Source organism: Lolium perenne, chromosome 4, assembly GCF_019359855.2.
Source record: "Lolium perenne isolate Kyuss_39 chromosome 4, Kyuss_2.0, whole genome shotgun sequence".
Taxonomy (NCBI): domain Eukaryota; kingdom Viridiplantae; phylum Streptophyta; class Magnoliopsida; order Poales; family Poaceae; genus Lolium; species Lolium perenne.
This window is the reverse complement of record NC_067247.2, coordinates 343,027,442-343,046,574: the sequence shown is the minus strand read 5'-3', so window position 1 is coordinate 343,046,574 and position 19,133 is coordinate 343,027,442.

Here is a 19,133-nt window from a genome sequence, read left to right as displayed (position 1 = left end):
GAACTACACACATGCATATTTTATCAATGACACACATGCATGAAAGGTTCAAGTTGCTAACCGCGATCGAGGAGGAAAAAATAAATGAGGAAGCTCAAGTGTGGCTCCAACACTTCATATCATGTTTGTTTCATGCTCTTGGGGCATTTTATCAAACACCTTGTGTGCATAAGAGGAACCAAAAGCAAACCTACACCCCATTGTGAAGCTTGTGAAGAGAAGTGGCACCAAATGGCTAAGTGCTGTGAGCTGAATCCCTTTTATAGGGATGGGCCTTTAGTCCCGGTTGGCCTGGCCAACCGCGACTAAAGGCCTTCGGGCCAGGCCTGAGGACCTCTAAAGCCCCTCCCGTCCACCAGCTCGCCAGCGAGCGCCCTGGGCCCAGGCCTTTGGTCGCGGTTCGCGACCCGAACCGCGACTAAAGGTCCCATTGGTCGCGGTTCGTATTTTTTGGCGACTAATGGGGCTGGACGGAAGGCCATTTTTCTACCAGTGTTTACGATCATATCACACCTTTAATTATCAGCTTCTATTTGGATTTTCTCCAAATAATGTTAAATTTTTTTCGAAATGGGGGAAATATCACCCCAGCTTCTGCATCCAAAGTATGCACACAATTTTTTTATTAGATTATTCACAGAACCGTACAAGAAACAATACAAAAGATCAATCTCAAAGAAACCTTAATATACCTACAGTGGGATGAAGAGGGTGACAATACACAACCTCACATCATCCAAAACTAAATGCCTTCCTAAACCGCCCAATAGCAGGTGAGAAGCACATCCAGTCAAGCAGACTCTCAGCGCACGCCAACGCACACGTCACAGGAGTTGCTCCCCCCGTCTTCCTCGACTCCATCTTCAAGAGAAATCATCGCATTAACCTTGCAAGACCTATCGTCGATGCCACCATGACGCCAGACGGCTCCACCATCCTGCACGTATACATTGTACCGCATATGTCGTCGATACCCTGCAGCACCATGCCACCGAGACTCAACGCCAACAATGTGGTTGATGAGCACCACTCCACCGAAATCTGACAACATCCAGCAGCTGCTCCAAAAACGATGCCCCCAAGAGGTACAACAACGCAGGGCGCACCGCCATCGTCCGATCCGGGAGACCCGGACCTATGGTTTCCCCCGGAGCAGCACGAGTGAGGAAACGCAGACTGCGACGACGAGGCCTTCAAGAAGGTAGCGGCACGACACGTCGCCATCGTCCGCCAACCGAGGTCGGACCACGGTTTTCACCGGCAGCCGCGCATCCCCAACTCGCCGAGTGTAGTGCCAAGACGGGCAATGATGACGCCTTCGACAAGGTAACGACGTCGACCGACGCCACCATCATCCACCAAGACCGAGGTCGAGGCTCAGTTTTCACCGGCCGCCGTGACACCCCGGACTAGATCACAATTGCCGGAAACCTGTGTGAGATCCACCCACACAGGACTACCAGCCTGGCCGACCACCTTCGACGAAGAAGAAGACCACCTCCTCCGTCGAACCCGAGGCTGCTACCCCGGGGGTTAAATATCCATCAAATTTTTGTTGTTTCATAGTGATCAATCCCCTAGATTTGGTATACCTCACTCCAGCTCATAGATGGTTATTGATTTTGCTTGTTGATGGTCTTGATGTCCTTCTCCTCATCTGCTTGCCTGCTTCTCATGATGGCTTCTATCTCCTTGTGATCTTGGTTGATCTCTGAGATGCTTATGAGGTCTTTATTGGGTTGTGTATACTAGATGGTTCTATGTGTTCTTGTTGTTCTGGCTGCCTTTTCGATGGATGTGCTTGCTTGTGAAGCTAAGCATCATTGTTAATCTTTTATAATGCTCTATGATCTGGTCTCTGGTCGACAACACATGCAATACCTGGATGTGTGGGCTGCTAGTGTGCTTGTTGGTTGCTTTGTTTAAAAGCTAAGATGGATAGGCTCGGCTTAGTGATAATTATGTCCATCTGATTTGAACTTTGAGCTCCACTTTTCATTTCCACTTGTTTTGGTTTGCTTGTGATACTTGCATGTTGAACAAGATAAGAGAAGAATGTAAGAGAAGAAACTTGTAGCTGGTTTAGACTAGGTTTATGATTTCATTATATTCTTGGAATTTTTCTTTTAATTGAAATATTGTATTTCTTTTGAATTGTTGTCAAGACATTGTAATGTGTGTGTATATTGATAAAATATCAATTTGCTTTATTCTTGTATTCTGCATGGAGCTCAAATGTTGTTTGAGTTTCTCAAATTCAAATTATGATATTATTTTAAATTTAGTTTGAATTCACAAGATTTGAATTTAAAATGAATTCAAATTATTTCCGTCCAAAACTCAAGTGTCAACAAAGTTCATGTTGAAATTTATCACAACCAAATGATAACCTAAACATGTTATCAGTTGGTAGGAATTTCAATCACTTCGAGGTTTTAGTTTTAGCTACGATTTTTTTCATCAATTTAAAATGCATGAATGCAAATGCTCAAATTCTATTTCTAACCCCTCGTTTAGTCCTAAGCGCTAGGATGTTACTGTCCACGTGGCCACCAGCATGCACATAGTCTTCTTAAATGAAGGCTCGTCGTTCTGGAGGGATCCACAACCACTCCCCACTCCCAAAGCTTCCCACATCATGAATCCTAGCTCCCAGGGCACACCCAAACCCTAGCACGGGGCCATGGAGAAGGGCGGCCGCTGGTTTCGGCTAGGCTGCAATGACCACGAGGCCAGCACGACTGCCACTTCTTCGACACATTTACGTGGAGGTCAAGATGGCACAATAGTTCGCGGACCGAGACACGCAATGCCTCTGCCCTGGCCGTACCTCCACCTGTTACATGGTGTCATCTCAACCACGCGCGGGTGTCTGTGCCTGTTATCCCTGCGTGCGGCCCTGCTCTCAGCTGGGAGATCATACGGCCGTTGGGACCATGATACGTCTCAAACGTATCTATAATTTCTTATGTTCCATGCTACTTTTATGATGATACTCACATGTTTTATACACACTTTATGTCATATTTATGCATTTTCTGGCACTAACCTATTGACAAGATGCCGAAGAGCCAGTTGCTGTTTTCTGCTATTTTTGGTTTCAAAAATCCTGCAAAGGAAATATTCTCAGAATTGAACGAAATCAACGCCCAGGGTCTTATTTTTCCACGAAGCTTCCAGAAGACCGAAAGGATTACGAAGTGGGGCGACGAGGTGCCACCACGCCAGGGCCGCGCGGCCAAGGGTGGGGCCGCGCCGCCCTGTTGTGTGGGGCGCTCGCATCGCCTCCTGACCTACCCTTCCGCCTACTTAAAGCCTTCGTCGCGAATACCCCAGTACCGAGAGCCACGATACGGAAAACCTTCCAGAGACGCCGCCGCCGCCAATCCCATCTCGGGGGATTCAGGAGATCGCCTCCGGCACCCTGCCGGAGAGGGGAATCATCTCCCGGAGGACTCTTCATCGCCATGATCGCCTCCGGATTGATGTGTGAGTAGTTCACCCCTGGACTATGGGTTCATAGCAGTAGCTAGATGGTCGTCTTCTCGTCATGTGCTATTATTGTTGGATCTTGTGAGCTGCCTAACATGATCAAGATCATCTATTTGTAATGCTACATGTTGCGTTTGTTGGGATCCGATGAATATGGAATACTATGTTATGTTGATTATCAATCTATCATCTATGTGTTGTTTATTATCTTGCATGCTCTCCGTTGCTAGTAGAGGCTCTGGCCAAGTTGATACTTGTAACTCCAAGAGGGAGTATTTATGCTCGATAGTGGGTTCATGCCTCCATTTAATCTGGGACAGTGACAGAAAGTTCTAAGGTTGTGGATGTGCTGTTGCCACTAGGGATAAAACATCAATGCTTTGTCGAAGGATATTTGTGTTGATTACATTACGCACCATACTTAATGCAATTGTCTGTTGTTTGCAACTTAATACTGGAAGGGGTGCGGATGCTAACCCGAAGGTGGACTTTTTAGGCATAGATGCATGCTGGATAGCGGTCTATGTACTTTGTCGTAATGCCCAATTGAATTTCACACTACTCATCATTATATCTATGTGCATTGTCATGCCCTCTTTATTTGTCAATTGCCCAACTGTAATTTGTTCACCCAACATGCTTTATCTTATTGGAGTGACACCACTAGTGAACTATGGACCCCGGTCCATTCTTTTACATCGAATACAATCTACTGCAATACTTGTTCTTTACTGTTCTTCGCATACAAACATCATCTTCCACACTATACATTTAATCCTTTGTTACAGCAAGCCGGTGATATTGACAACCTCACTGTTACGTTGGGGCAAAGTACTTTGATTGTGTTGTGCAGGTTCCACGTTGGCGCCAGAATCCCTGGTGTTGCGCCACACTACACTCCGCCACCAACAACCTTCACGTGCTTCTTGACTCCTACTGGTTCGATAACCTTGGTTTCTTACTGAGGGAAAACTTGCTGCTGTACGCATCACACCTTCCTCTTGGGTTCCCAACGGACGCGTGCTGTACGCGTATCAAGCACATTTTGTGGCGCCGTTGCCGGGGAACTGAAGAAAAGTTACACCACAGAGATTGCCAACACCCAGGGCAACAGCACATTTTCTGGCGCCGTTGCCGGGGAGATCAAGACACGCTGCAAGGGGAGTCTCTCACTTCCAATCTCTTTACTTTGTTTTTGTCTTGCTTTACTTTATTTTATTTACTGCTTTGTTTGCTTTCTTATATCAAAATACAAAAAAAATTAGTTACTTGCATTTACTTTATTTATTGTCTTGTTTGCGTTCTCCATATTAAAAATACAAAAAAATTAGTTACTTGCATTTACTTTATCTAGTTTGCTCTATTTACAACTTCTAAAATGGGTACTCCTGAAAATACTAAGTTGTGTGACTTCACAAGCACAAATAATAATGATTTCTTATGCACACCTATTGCTCCACCTGCTACTACAGCAGAATTCTTTGAAATTAAACCTGCTTTACTAAATCTTGTTATGAGAGAGCAATTTTCTGGTGTTAGTTCTGATGATGCTGCTGCCCATCTTAATAATTTTGTTGAACTATGTGAGATGCAAAAGTATAAGGATGTAGATGGTGACATTATAAAATTAAAATTGTTTTCTTTCTCATTAAGAGGAAGAGCTAAAGATTGGTTGCTATCTTTGCCTAAAAATAGTAATTATTCATGGACTAAATGTAAGGATGCTTTCATTGGTAGATATTATCCTCCTGCTAAAATTATATCTTTGAGAAGTAGCATAATGAATTTTAAGCAATTGGATAATGAGCATGTTGCTCAAGCATGGGAAAGAATGAAATCTTTGGTTAAAAATTTCCCTACCCATGGACTAACTACTTGGATGATCATCCAAACCTTTTATGCAGGATTGAATTTTTCTTTGCGGAACCTATTAGATTCAGCAGCTGGAGATACTTTTATGTCCATCACTCTAGGCGCCGCAACAAAGCTTCTTGATAATATGATGACCAACTACTCTGAATGGCACACGGAAAGAGCTCCACAAGGTAAGAAGGTAAATTATGTTGAAGAAACCTCCTCCTTGAGTGATAAGATTGATGCTATTATGTCTATGCTTGTGAATGATAGATCTAATGTTGATCATAATAATGTTCCTTTAGCTTCATTGGTTGCTCAAGAAGAACATGTTGATGTGAACTTCATTAAAAATAATAATTTCAACAACAATGCTTATCGGAATAATTCTAGTAACAACTATAGGCCATATCCTTCTAATAATGGTAATGGTTATGGTAATTCTTATGGTAATTCTTACAACAATAATAGGAATGTACCCTCTGGTCTTGAAGCCATGCTTAAAGAATTTATTAGTACACAGACTGCTTTTAATAAATCTGTTGAAGAAAAGCTTGGTAAAATTGATATTCTTACTTCTAAAGTTGATAGTCTTGCTGTTGATGTTGATCTTTTGAAATTGAAATTTATGCCTAATGAAACTAAAGATATTAAATCATTTGCTACAGCAAACGCCATCCAAGTTCGAATTAATGAAAATATTAGATTGATGGCTGAATTGCGTGCTAGGTGGGAAAGAGAAGAAAATGCTAAAGAGAATAATGTAGCTAAAGTTTGGACTATTACCACCACTAGTAATGCTAATGCTTCACATGTTGCTACACCTCCTACTATCAATGGTAAAATAATCGGTGTTGGCAATGTTTCTACTCCTAATGCAAAGTGTGCAAAACTGCCTGAAACTGCTAAAACTGCTAAAACTGCTTGTGATAAAACTGCTGAAATTTTTCAAAATATTGGGGACAATGATCCCATTGCTTTAGATCATAATGGTTTAGATTTTGATGATTTTCACATCTCTGAAGTTATAAAGTTCTTACAAAAACTTGCTAGAAGTCCCAATGCTAGTGATATAAATTTGGCCTTTACAAAACATATTACAAATGCTCTCATAAAAGCTAGAGAAGAGAAACTAAAACTTGAGACTTCTATTCCTAGGAAGTTAGAAGATGGTTGGGAGCCCATCATTAAGATGAAGGTCAATGATTTTGATTGTAATGCTTTATGTGATCTTGGTGCAAGTATTTCTGTTATGCCTAAGAAAATCTATAATATGCTTGACTTGCCACCATTGAAAAATTGTTATTTGGATGTTAATCTTGCTGATAATTCTAAAAAGAAACCTTTGGCGAGGATTGATGATGTTCGCATTACGGTTAACAATAACCTTGTCCCCGTTGATTTTGGTGTCTTGGATATTGAATGCAATGCATCTTGTCCCATTATTTTGGGAAGACCTTTTCTTCAAACTGTTGGTGCTATTATTGATATGAAGGAAGGTAATATTAAATATCAATTTCCTCTCAATAAAGGTATGGAACACTTCCCTAGAAAGAGAATGAAGTTACCTTTTGATTCTATTATTAGAACAAATTATGATGTTGATGCTTCGTCTCTTGGTATTACTTGATTCACACGTTCTGCGCCTAGCTGAAAGGCGTTAAAGAAAAGCACTTATGGGAGACAACCTATTATTTTTCTTCTGCACTTTTGTTTTATATTTGAGTCTTGGAAGTTGTTACTACTGTAGAAACCTCTCCTTCTCTTTATTTTATTGCATTGTTGTGCCAAGTAAAGTCTTTGATAGTAAGGTTCATACTAGATTTGGATTACTGCGCAGAAACAGATTTCTTGCTGTCACGAATTTGAGTAGTATTCTCTGTAGGTAATTTGGAAAAATCTTCCAATTTCCGTGAGTGATCCTCAGATATGTACGCAACTTTCATTCAATTTGAGAATTTTCATCTGAGCAAGTTTAGTGCCCCAGAAAAATTCGTCTTTACAGACTGTTCTGTTTTGACAGATTCTGCCTTTTATTTCGCATTGCCTGTTTTGCTATGTTTGAAGGATTTCTTTGTTCCATTAACTTTCAGTAGCTTTGTGCAATGTCCAGAAGTGTTAAGAATGATTATGTCACCTCTGAACATGTGAATTTTTGATTATGCACTAACCCTTTAATGAGTTTGTTTTGAGTTTGGTGTGGAGGATGTTATCAAGGATCAAGAGAGGAGGATGATACAATATGATCAAGGAGAGTGAAAACTCTAAGCTTGGGGATGCCCCCGTGGTTCATCCCTGCATATTTCAAGAAGACTCAAGCATCTAAGCTTGGGGATGCCCAAGGCATCCCCTTCTTCATCGACAACTTATCAGGTCACCTCTAGTGAAACTATATTTTTATTCCATCACATCTTATGTGCTTTGCTTGGAGCGCCTTTATGTTCTTGTTTTCGTTTTGTTTGAATAAAATTGGATCCTAGCATTCATTGTGTGGGAGAGAGACACGCTCCGCTGTTGCATATGAACACATATGTTCTTAGCTTTATTCTTAATGTTCATGGCAAAGGTTGAAGCTGCTTCGTTAATTGTTATATGGTTGGAAACAGAAAATGTTGCATGTGGTAGTGTATAATGAAATACTTGTAGACCATTGAGCTTTGATAACTTGATTCTTTGCAAACGTTTTGAGGTATTTAGATGGTAAAGCTTGCTGGATAAATAAGTTAAATTTAGTAGTGGATTGTTGTCTTTAAGCTTGTGCCGTACTACAAACTCTATTTAAATAGTTGAAGGTGTAGTTGGACTTGATAGCTTTCCATGTCTGAGAGTTCATCGTAATAACTAAGTTGTGCTGAAGGTCGAGGGAGCTAGCGGGGTGATGTCTACGGGAGCTTCTATTCTTGTAGAAAGTGTTGGGCCTCCAAGAGCAGAGGTTTGTAGAACAGCAACAAGTTTCCCTTAAGTGGATCACCCAAGGTTTATCGATCTCAGGGAGGAAGAGGTCAAAGATATCCCTCTCATGCAACCCTGCAACCACAAAGCAAGAAGTCTCTTGTGTCCCCAACACACCTAATAGGTGCACTAGTTCGGCGAAGAGATAGTGAAATACAGGTGGTATGAATATATATGAGCAGTAGCAACAACGCCAGAAAAGTGCTTTGCTATCCAGGACTGGCGGGTGGATGATGGTGGTAATATTGCGGACAGTACAGATGCAGTAGAATAGTAAACAAGCAGCGATAGCAGTATTTAGGAACAAGGCCTAGATACTTTCACTAGTGGACACTCTCAACATTGATCACATAAATAAATAGATAGATGCTAGACTCTACACCCTCTTGTTGGATGATGAACACCACTAATTGCGTAGGATTACACGAACCCTCAATGCCGGAGTTAACAAGCTCCACAATATTCAATGTTCATATTTAAATAACCTTAGAGTGCAAGATAGATCAACATAACCAAGTAGATCACATCAATACCATCATAGTAATAGTTAACTTCATAATCTACAAGAGATCACAATCATAAACTACGCCAAGTACTACATGATGCACACACTGTCCACATTACATCATGCAGGAGGAATAGAGTACTTTAATAACATCACTAGAGTAGCACATAGATGAATAGTGATACAAAACTCATATGAATCTCAATCATGTAAGGCAGCTCATGAGATCATTATATTGAAGTACATAGGAGAGAGATTAACCACATAGCTACCGGTACAGCCCCGAGCCTCGATGGAGAACTACTCCCTCCTCATGGGAGACAGCAGCGTTGATGAAGATGGCGGTGGTGATGATGGAGAAGCCTTCCGGGGGCACTTCCCCGTCCCGGCGGCGTGCCGGAACAGAGACTCCTGTCCCCCAGATCTTGGCTTCGCGATGGCGGCGGCTCTGGAAGGTTTCTCGTACCGTGGCTTTTCCGTATCGAGGTTTTAGGTCGAGGGGCTTCTTATAGGCGAAGAGGCGGCGTCAGAAGGGGTCTGGGGCCACCAGACAATAGGGCGGCACGGCCAGGGCCTGGGCCGCGCCAGCCCCATGTGTGGGCCCCTGTGGGTCCTCTCTGGCGACTCTCGGGTGTTCTGGAAGCTCCCGGGGATTCTAAGATGCTGGGCGTTGATATCGTCTGATTCTGAGAATATTTCCTTACTAGGATTTCTGAAACCAAAAACAGCAGAAAACAGCAACTGGCCCTTCGGCATCTCGTCAATAGGTTAGTTCCGGAAAACGCATAAAATCATCATAAAGTATGTACAAAACATGTAGATATCATCAATAATGTGGCATGGAACATAAGAAATTATCGATACGTCGGAGACGTATCAGCATCCCCAAGCTTAGTTTCTGCTGGTCCCGAGCAGGTAAACGATAACAAAGATAATTTCTGGAGTGACATGCCATCATAAACTTGATCATACTATTGTAAGCATATGTAATGAATGCAGCGATCAAAACAATGGTAAATGACATGAGTAAACAAATGAATCATAAAGCAAAGACTTTTCATGAATAGTACTTCAAGACAAGCATCAATAAGTCTTGCATAAGAGTTAACTCATAAAGCAATAATTCAAAGTAAAGGTATTGAAGCCACACAAAGGAAGATTAAGTTTCAGTGGTTGCTTTCAACTTGTAACATGTATATCTCATGGATAATTGTCAATGCAAAGTAATATAACAAGTGCAATATGCAAGTATGTAGGAATCAATACACAGTTCACACAAGTGTTTGCTTCTTGAGGAGGAGAGAGATAGGTGAACTGACTCAACAATAAAAGTAAAAGAAAGGCCCTTCGCAGAGGGAAGCATCGATTGCTATATTTGTGCTAGAGCTTTGATTTTGAAAACAAGAAACAATTTTGTCAATGGTAGTAATAAAGCATATGTGTTATGTAAATTATATCCTACAAGTTGCAAGCCTCATGCATAGTATACTAATAGTGCCCGCACCTTGTCCTAATTAGCTCGGATTACCTGGATTATCATTGCAATGCATATGTTTTAACCAAGTGTCACAAAGGGGTACCTCTATGCCGCCTGTACAAAGGTCTAAGGAGAAAGCTCGCATTGGATTTCTCGCTATTGATTATTCTCAACTTAGACATCCATACCGGGACAACATAGACAACAGATAATGGACTCCTCTTTTATGCATAAGCATGTAGCAACAATTAATTTTCTCATATGAGATTGAGGATATTTGTCCAAAACTGAAACTTCCACCATGGATCATGGCTTTAGTTAGCGGCCCAATGTTCTTCTCTAACATTATGCATGCTCTAACCATTTTAGTGGTAAATCTCCCTTACTTCAGACAAGACGGACATGCATAGCAACTCACATGATATTCAACAAAGAGTAGTTGATGGCGTCCCCAGGAACATGGTTATCGCACAACAAGCAACTTAATAAGAGATAAAGTGCATAAGTACATATTCAATACCACAATAGTTTTTAGGCTATTTGTCCCATGAGCTATATATTGTAAAGGTAGAGGATAGAAATTTAAAGGTAGCACTCAAGCAATTTACTTTGGAATGGCGGAGAAATACCATGTAGTAGGTAGGTATGGTGGACACAAATGGCAAAGTGGTTGGCTCAAGTATTTTGGATGCATGAGAAGTATTCCCTCTCGATACAAGGCTAGGCTAGAAAGGTTTATTTGAAACAAACACAAGGATGAACCGGTGCAGCAAAACTCACATAAAAGACATATTGTAAACATTATAAGACTCTACACCGTCTTCCTTGTTGTTCAACCCAATACTAGAAATTATCTAGACTTTAGAGAGACCAATTATGCAAACCAAATTTTAGCAAGCTCTATGTATTTCTTCACTAATAGGTGCAAAGTATATGATGCAAGAGCTTAAACATGAGCACAACAATTGCCAAGTATCACATTATTTAAGACATCATACCAATTACTACATGTAGCATTTTCCGTTTCCAACTATATAACAATTAACGAAGCAGTTTCATCCTTCGCCATGAAAATTAAAGGCTAAGAACACATGTGTTCATATGAACCAGCGGAGCGTGTCTCTCTCCCACACAAGCATTTATTCAAACAAAAACAAAAACAAGAAACATACAGACGCTCCAAGTAAAGTACATAAGATGTGACCGAATAAAAATATAGTTTCAAGAGAAGGAACCTGATAATTTGTCGATGAAGAAGGGGATGACTTGGGCATCCCCAAGCTTAGATGCTTGAGTCTTCTTGAAATATGCAGGGATGAACCACCGGGGCATCCCCAAGCTTAGACTTTTCACTCTTCTTGATCGTAGTATATCATCCTCCTCTCTTGACCCTTGAAAACTTCCTCCACACCAAACTCAAAACAACTCATTAGAGGGTTAGTTCATAATCAAAATTCACATGTTCAGAGGTGACACAATCATTATTAACACTTCTGGACATTTCCCAAAGCTACTGGAAGTTAATGGAACAAAGAAATCCATCCCACGTAGCAAAAGAAGCAATGCGAAATAAAAGGCAGAATCTGTCAAAACAGAACAGTCCGTAAAGAAGAATTTTATTGAGGCACCAGACTTGCTCAAATGAAAATTCTCAAACTGAATGAAAGTTGCGTACATATCTGAGGATCACTCACGTAAATTGGCATAATTTTCTGAGTTATCTACAGAGAATTAGGCCCAGATTCGTGACAGCAAGAAATCTGTTTCTGTGCAGTAATCCAAATCTAGTATGAACCTTACTATCAAAGACTTTACTTGGCACAACAATGCAATAAAACTAAGATAAGGAGAGGTTGCTACAGTAGTAACAACTTCCAAGACACAAATATAAAACAAAATTGCTGTAGTAAAATAAACACATGGGTTATCTCCCAAGAAGTTCTTTCTTTATAGCCATTAAGATGGGCTCAGCAATTTTAATGATGCACTCGCAAGAAATAGTATTTGAAGCAAAAGAGAGCATCAAGAGCCAAATTCAAAACACATTTAAGCCTAGCATGCTTCCTATGCAAAGGAATCTTGTAAATAAATAAATTCAAGAAGCATAATGCAACAAGCATAGAAAGATAAAACAAGTGCAGCTTCAAGATTTTCAGCAAAAAGAGAGGTGTTTTAATAACATGAAAATTTCTACAACCATATTTTCCTCTCTCATAATAACTTTCAGTAGTATCATGAGCAAACTCAACAATATAACTATCACATAAAGCATTCTTATCATAAGTCTCATGCATAAAATTATTACTCTCCACATAAGCATAATCAATTTTATTAGTTGTAGTGGGAGCAAATTCAACAAAGTAGTTATCATTATTATTCTCATCATCAAATATAGGAGGTATATTGTAATCATAATCAAATTTATCCTCCATAACAGGCAGAGCCAAAAGACTACTATCATTATAATCATCATAAATGGGAGGCAAAGTATCATCAAAGTAAATTTTCTCCTCCATGCTTGGGGGACTAAAAAGATCATGCTCATCAAAACCAGCTTCCCCAAGCTTAGAATTTTCCATATCATTAGCAACAATGGTGTTCAATGTGTTCATGCTAATATGTTCCATGGGTTTTTTAATTTTCGGATCAAACCATCCATGTCTTAAATCAGGAAATAGAATAAGAAGCTCATTGTTGTCCATTATGCCTTACTAGTGTAAACAAGAAACAAAAAGATGCAATTGCAGGATCTAAAGGAAATAGCTTCGAGCACACACACAATGGCGCCGAGAAAAAATCTTGTTACCTGGAACCGGAGTATGAGTGCCTTTTACCTTTCCTCCCCGGCAACGGCGCCAGAAAAGTGCTTGATGTCTACGGGAGCTTCTATTCTTGTAGACAGTGTTGGGCCTCCAAGAGCAGAGGTTTGTAGAACAGCAACAAGTTTCCCTTAAGTGGATAACCCAAGGTTTATCGATCTCAGGGAGGAAGAGGTCAAAGATATCCCTCTCATGCAACCCTGCAACCACAAAGCAAGAAGTCTCTTGTGTCCCCAACACACCTAATAGGTGCACTAGTTCGGCGAAGAGATAGTGAAATACAGGTGGTATGAATATATATGAGCAGTAGCAACAGCGCCAGAAAAGTGCTTTGCTATCCAGGACTGGCGGGTGGATGATGGTGGTAATATTGCGGACAGTACAGATGCAGTAGAACAGTAAACAAGCAGCGATAGCAGTATTTAGGAACAAGGCCTAGGGATTATACTTTCACTAGTGGACACTCTCAACATTGATCACATAAATAAATAGATAGATGCTAGACTCTACACCCTCTTGTTGGATGATGAACACCACTAATTACGTAGGATTACACGAACCCTCAATGCCGGAGTTAACAAGCTCCACAATATTCAATGTTCATATTTAAATAACCTTAGAGTGCAAGATAGATCAACATAACCAAGTAGATCACATCAATACCATCATAGTAATAGTTAACTTCATAATCTACAAGAGATCACAATCATAAACTACGCCAAGTACTACATGATGCACACACTGTCCACATTACATCATGCAGGAGGAATAGAGTACTTTAATAACATCACTAGAGTAGCACATAGATGAATAGTGATACAAAACTCATATGAATCTCAATCATGTAAGGTAGCTCATGAGATCATTGTATTGAAGTACATAGGAGAGAGATTAACCACATAGCTATCGGTACAACCCCGAGCCTCGATGGAGAACTACTCCCTCCTCATGGGAGACAGCAGCGTTGATGAAGATGGCGGTGGTGATGATGGAGAAGCCTTCCGGGGGCACTTCCCCGTCCTGGCGGCGTGCCGGAACAGAGACTCCTGTCCCCCAGATCTTGGCTACGCGATGGCGGCGGCTCTGGAAGGTTTCTCGTACCGTGGCTTTTCTGTATCGAGGTTTTAGGTCGAGGGGCTTCTTATAGGCGAAGAGGCGGCATCGGAAGGGGTCTGGGGCCACCAGACAATAGGGCGGCGTGGCCAGGGCCTGGGCCGCGCCAGCCCCATGTGTGGGCCCCCTGTGGGTCCTCTCTGGCGACTCTCGGGTGTTCTGGAAGCTCCCGGGGATTCTAAGATGCTGGGCGTTGATTTCGTCCGATTCCGTGAATATTTCCTTACTAGGATTTCTGAAACCAAAAACAGCAGAAAACAGCAACTGGCCCTTCGGCATCTCGTCAATAGGTTAGTTCCAGAAAACGCATAAAATCATCATAAAGTATGTACAAAACATGTAGATATCATCAATAATGTGGCATTGAACATAAGAAATTATCGATACGTCGGAGACGTATCACGGGGTACTTGTGCCACCGTGAACGGCCCTCCTTGGAGTAAATTTTAATCATGCTCTTAATGTTGAACCTGCTAGATGTTTGCAATAAGCTTGTGAGTTCTTTTTGACTAATGTTAAGCTACGGTTTTTGGCACTTCCACCATCCAAATTTGCTAGCCTCTTCGGTACTATGCATTGCCTTTTGCTCACATTGAGAATTGTGCATACTTCGCCAGTACATCCAAACCCGTGGGAGGACTTTCTCTTGTTCTCCTACACATAAGCCATACATCTTCCTCAAAACAGCCACCATACCTACCTACCACAGCATTTCCATACCTGTTCCGAGATATATTGCCATGCAACTTCCATTTTACATTACATGACTTGTTGTCATTTATCATTTATATATTGCTTTGCATGATTCTATACAGCTGATGTGAGGTTTACCCATGTTACGCTAGATCATTGCACATCCTGCTACACTGGCAGAGGCATACAGTTTTATACATCATGTTTCATTCATTATGAGTTATTTGTACCAAAAAGTGTGTTGTCATATTAGGATGTTGCCCCTAAAAGTGAAAAGAGCCATGGAGGCCATCAAAAAGAGAAAAAAAAAGAAAGAAAAAAATAGAAAAAAAAAGAGAAAAAGAAAAAAAGAAAAAAAGGGGGCAGCATTACTATCTTTTATCCACACTTGTGCTCATGTTTTAGCACCTGCAGTATTCATAGTCATCATTTGTGCTCATGTTTAGCACCTATACTCCATATGAGAGAGTTTTCATGTTTTACTAGTATAACTATGTGGGGAATTTACACTATAGAACTTGGGTTGTATATTCCAATGATGAGCCTCCTCAAAAGTGCTCTAGGTCTTCGTGAGCAACCAAGTTGGATGCACCCCCACTAGTTCCATTGGAGAGCTTTCATCCACATATAGCTCTATGTGCATCCGTTGCATGGCAATCACTACTCCTCGCATAGCTTCGATTATAAGACTTCCTCTTGTCTAATGATCACTTATAGCTTTGTGAAACTTTCTTTCATTGGCCTTCCAAATCTCCATTAACGTTCTTTATGCCATAACATCCTGATGCCAATACCAAATGCTTGCGCTCACCGGTTGAGTAGGCTTCGAAACAGTTGATTCATGACGTTCATGTTTAATTTTACTTGACTGAATCCATCTTTGTTGTGAAAATTTACTTGATGCTTGGAATGAAGGATAGAACTTCTATGCTGGATACTTAAAACATCTCTAATGAACTTTGTACAGTTTCATGTCTTTAAAGCAATAGTTCATGAAAACTTTTAGCTTGTTTAACTCTTGCATTATCACCTCTTATATCAATTATAGATATTTTCTTTGAATAATTTGATCTCAGCTCATATGATTTACAAATAGTATTGATCAAGATTATGATAGCATGTCACTTCAGAAATTATCTTTGTTATCGTTTACCCACTCGAGGACGAGTAGGAACCAAGCTTGGGGATGCTTGATACGTCTCAAACGTATCTATAATTTCTTATGTTCCATGCTACTTTTATGATGATACTCACATGTTTTATACACACTTTATGTTATATTTATGCATTTTCCGGCACTAACCTATTGACAAGATGCCGAAGAGCCAGTTGTTGTTTTCTGCTGTTTTTGGTTTCAGAAATCCTACAAAGGAAATATTCTCGGAATTGGACGAAATCAACGCCCAGGGTCTTATTTTTCCACGAAGCTTCCAAAAGACCGAAAGGATTACGAAGTGGGGCGACGAGGCGCCGCCACGCCAGGGCCGCGCGGCCAAGGGTGGGGCCGCGCCGCCCTGTTGTGTGGGGCCCTAGCGTCGCCTCCTGACCTACCCTTCCGCCTACTTAAAGCCTTCATCGCGAATACCCCAGTACCGAGAGCCACGATACGGAAAAGCTTCCAGAGACGCCGCCGCCGCCAATCCCATCTCGGGGGATTCAGGAGATCGCCTCCGGCACCCTGCCGGAGAGGGGAATCATCTCCCAGAGGACTCTTCATCGCCATGATCGCCTCCGGATTGATGTGTGAGTAGTTCACCCCTGGACTATGGGTCCATAGCAGTAGCTAGAAGGTCGTCTTCTCCTCATGTGCTATCATTGTCTGATCTTGTGAGCTGCCTAACATGATCAAGATCATCTATTTGTAATGCTACATGTTGCGTTTGTTAGGATCCGATGAATATGGAATACTATGTTATGTTGATTATCAATCTATCATCTATGTGTTGTTTATGATCTTGCATGCTCTTCGTTGCTAGTAGAGGCTCTGGCCAAGTTGATACTTGTAACTCCAAGAGGGAGTATTTATGCTCGATAGTGGGTTCATGCCTCCATTTAATCTGGGACAGTGACAGAAAGTTCTAAGGTTGTGGATGTGCTGTTGCCACTAGGGATAAAACATCAATGCTTTGTCTAAGGATATTTGTGTTGATTACATTACGCACCATACTTAATGCAATTGTCTGTTGTTTGCAACTTAATACTGGAAGGGGTGCGGATGCTAACCCGAAGGTGGACTTTTTAGCCATAGATGCATGATGGATAGCGGTCTATGTACTTTGTCGTAATGCCCAATTGAATTTCACACTACTCATCATGATATGTATGTGCATTGTCATGCCCTCTTTATTTGTCAATTGCCCAACTGTAATTTGTTCACCCAACATGCTTTATCTTATTGGAGAGACACCACTAGTGAACTGTGGACCCCGGTCCATTCTTTTACATCGAATAGAATCTACTGCAATACTTGTTCTTTAGTGTTCTTCGCATACAAACATGATCTTCCACACTATACATTTAATCCTTTGTTACAGCAAGCCGGTGAGATTGACAACCTCACTGTTACGTTGGGGCAAAGAACTTTGATTGTGTTGTGCAGGTTCCACGTTGGCGCCGGAATCCCTAGTGTTGCGCCGCACTACACTCCACCACCAACAACCTTCACGTGCTTCTTGACTCCTACTGGTTCGATAACCTTGGTTTCATACTGAGGGAAAACTTGATGCTGTACGCATCACACCTTCCTCTTGGGGTTCCCAACGGACATGTGCTGTACGCGTATCAGACCACTAGTTTAGTTGCGTATTCGACAAGTCTCCTATGAGGGGAGCCTCACGGAGGGGAGAGATAGAAGGGACCATAGGACGAGGAGTCACCGGGATGGGGCACACGAGTTACCCAGCTTCAGACCTCGCAACGATGGCGAGATCCTACGTGCTGCTATAATTTACTATAAGACAAACGGTGCATGATTACAATGATTTGTGTCTTACCCTAAGGGCTCACAAGATCAGGCTTATAAATGCTCCGGATCTAGGGTTACAAGGACAGAGTTTCATCCAGATTCGACTAAGCCTAAACTATGGTAAGTTATCTTGTCTTGCACGCGAAGGATCTGGCCATCCCAAGGTCGGTATGGATTCGGCCACTCAAATCCGGCTGGACACCTACATCTTGATTCCTCTTGTAACTGGGCCACCCAATATGCAATATGGCTCAACACCATCTATGGGCCACCCGGACTTAATGGAAATGGGACCTTGCCATGGCATATCCACTTAACGTATGAACGATAACTGGTAACCGCATACGGGCCAGGACCAATTTCTTGTCCGCGGGCCACCGTAGACAGACTCAAGCATACTGATTTCATGTCAAGAATGCGGTGGCCCGTCAGAGATGGACTATAAGAACATCTGGCATTTCAGTACCAGCAGAGAGGACGATGGATATTTGCAGTGAGGGCATCTCAGGCGGTGCGACGCAAACGGACGTTGAGCGACCGTTTGTGTCCCCCGTGACCGAAAATGCGTCTGGTACCACCTCCAGCGGCGCGACGCTGAAAGTGCATGGAGCCCCCATGTGTGGTTTTGGTAATTAATGACAATCCCTATGGACTAATGTTTGCATTTGAGTTATATTTGTAGGAGTTGTCCATAGGCAATTCTTGAACCATATGTTGGCTTCAAGGTTGCAATAAGAAGAATTTGATGAAGGATATCAAGTGTCAAGTATGTCTTGAAGATGAAGATGAAATGAGCCCTCAAGTTACTTCAAGACATCAACATGTTTGTATTAGGTTGCAATAAGAAGAAATTTATGAAGGATATCAAGTGTCAAGTATGTCTTGAAGATGAAGATGAAGTGAGCCCTCAAGTTACTTCAAGACATCAACATGATGAAGAATGAAGAAATGAAGTGCAAGTTCAAGATGAGCCAACTTGAAGAGTTCATAAGCTTGAAGCTTGCCATGGAGAAATGAAGTGCAAGTTCAAGATGAGCCATCTCGAAGAGATCCTTTGCTTGAGTCTTGCCATCCATATGGTGATCATGGATATGTGAAGATGTGCCGAAGAAGAAGCTCTCCCATGGTGGATTATGGGGGAGCAATCCACATGGTGGTCATGGTTATGTGAAGATGCGCCGAAGAAGAAGCTCTCCCATGGTGGATTATGGGGGAGAAATCCACAAGACTTCGTCAAGCAAGCACAAGCAAGAAAGGCGTTCC